Genomic DNA, 2391 nt, shown 5'->3' on the forward strand with positions numbered 1-2391 from the left:
GCGGGGTGGGTTGACCTTTTCACCTCGCCGCCGACTCTTTTCCAAGAGAGGTCGAAGTGGGGCAGGGAGCGGATCCCTGTGTCACCACACGGGCTGTATGTACCCACCGAGGACTAAACGGATGTCCTTCGACTGGGTCCGCTGGCCTGACCTACAGCCCCAGTATCCTCATCTCTCAAACGGGGCTCTGACACCAGCCTGAACAGGATTTCCCTGAGGCTTAGAGAGGACGTTGTCAGTACAGGGTCCAGAGCACAGGTTCCCTGTCTCGGGGGAAAGATGAGAGCAGGCAGATGTAAGGAAATAGACAGATACAAAGCGGGGGTTGTGTGTGTGGGGGGGTGGGGTGGTGGTGGAGACCGGGGGATTGATGTTTTAAACTAGGGAAGAAGAAAAAGGGGTGGGCCGTGAGAGAGGTTGCACATAAGCGGCCTTTGAAGGTGGGATCAAAATAGCAAGAAGAAAAGAGAAACGGTGCTTACTTTCTGAGACAAGAGGAAACAGGTACTCTTCCAGCTTAGGCAAAAAAAAAAATAAATAAAATTCATTTTTCCCCCAAATAGAGATTCGTGTGTCTAGGTGTCTTTCTACTTGAATTCCTGCTCCCCTGAATGTTTCGGGGATGGTCTGCTCCCACTCCTTCAGTTTGAGGTTAGAAGGTCCCAGCAGCCAGGCGCCCCTTGCTGCTCTTGGAACAAGCTGCTTCACCACGGGGAGGGGTGAACCTGAGGTCGAAAGGCCTCCTTCAGGGGAACTAGAGGCACTTGGATTTGGATTCTGACTGGGGATTTACCTCACAGTGAACGTGAGGACCATGAGATCTACCTAACACAGACAGACAGGGTACCTGGCCCCCCTGTGGATGCTCTTGAAATTCAGCTTCAGAGTTTGGTGGAACACTAAATTAAACCGTGTGTTATGTAGAAAGAAACTGTCACATGGAAGGCACCCAGGAAGAGCAAATTCTCCTCCTCCTTTTCAAGATAAATATTAAACATTCGTTTTAAAACAAAATTCTCCCTAGCCTGAGGCTCTGTCCCTTCTGGCTGTCCAGGACCCTGTGACCTAGGGTCATGGAGGATCCCTGAGGAACTGCTTTTCTCCCCTGCCCCCTCCTTTGTTTTTCCTCCCTGCCCCTGCTCCTCGCCTCCCAACACCAGTCTCAGAGTTGTTGAGACCCCTGTGCGACTGAGGGCATTCAAGAGCCTGTACAGTACTCTTGCCTGGAAAATCCCATGGACGGAGGAACCTGGTAGGCTACAGTCCATGGGGTCGTGAAGAGTCAGACACAACTGAGCGACTTCACTTTCATTTTTCACTTTCATGCATTGGAGAAGGAAATGGCAACCCACTCCAGTGTTCTTGCCTGGAGAATCCCAGGGACGGGGGAGCGTGGTGGCTGCCGTCTACGGGGTCACATACAGTTGGACACGACTGAAGCAACTTAGCAGCAGCAGCAGCACACCTCTGTCTTGGAGAGCTTTATCTTTGCACTAAGAGGGCACACAGAGGTCCAGAAACCGACCTGCCCAGCCCTTTGTCTAGTCATCCCCTCTCCACCACTACCAAACATGTCTGGCTCCCTGGATGTGGCCATTGAGGAGCAGGTCTGCACCCAGAAAAAATGCAGTCCTGGGGTGGGACGTTGCTGAGAGGGTTCCTTACCTGCCACAGCCATGTTTCTTTCTTGAAAATGAAGACCTCTGGCCCACCTCAGTCAGCCTTCCTCACTGCCGTGAGGCAGAAGGCTCTGCTCACGAACTCTGGGACCTCTAGGTGGCCTTCTCACCAGTTTTGGATACGATCAGAGTTCTCCCCAGTAACAGCCACACACAGACACAGCATCACCTTCTGACCCTGACTCCTCCCTCCCAGTACCAGAGATCCTGCCGTGAAATATCCCTCCTCATAGTAACATGGGTCCTGCCCCAAATACCTCCCCTGCCAAAGGAGCATAGGTCCCGCCCTGAAATACCCTCCCCTCCACCAGCACGAGAGCATTTCTTTCCCTCAGATAAGCTCTACAGCAGTCCCAACAGGGAGCCTTCTAAGGTTTCTGCATGATGACAGCCCACTATGGCCACCCGTGTTCTGCATCCTCAGCCCTAACTTTCTGGTTGGAGAAACAGCCTTTTTCACTTGTTCTCCATTGTTGGGGATGACATGTTTAAGATCATTTAAAAATCAAAATGGAGGAACTGTGATTCAGACGTCTAAAATGGAGCTGGTGGCCATTGCGGATGTGGTTTCAGACACATTACTGCATCAATTCCTGAATTTTTTGAACTATATCAAATTCAAGGATGTCACCAGATATTTTCAAAACATCTGGTAGCAGCTGGCAGCTGCAATCGTATGGTCTCAAGGTTTATGCTTGTAACTATACAACCA

The sequence above is a fragment of the Bos grunniens genome, chromosome 4 (assembly GCF_055505025.1).
Source record: "Bos grunniens cultivar Pamir isolate PY7600 chromosome 4, Bosgru_T2T1.0, whole genome shotgun sequence".
Lineage (NCBI taxonomy): Eukaryota > Metazoa > Chordata > Mammalia > Artiodactyla > Bovidae > Bos > Bos grunniens.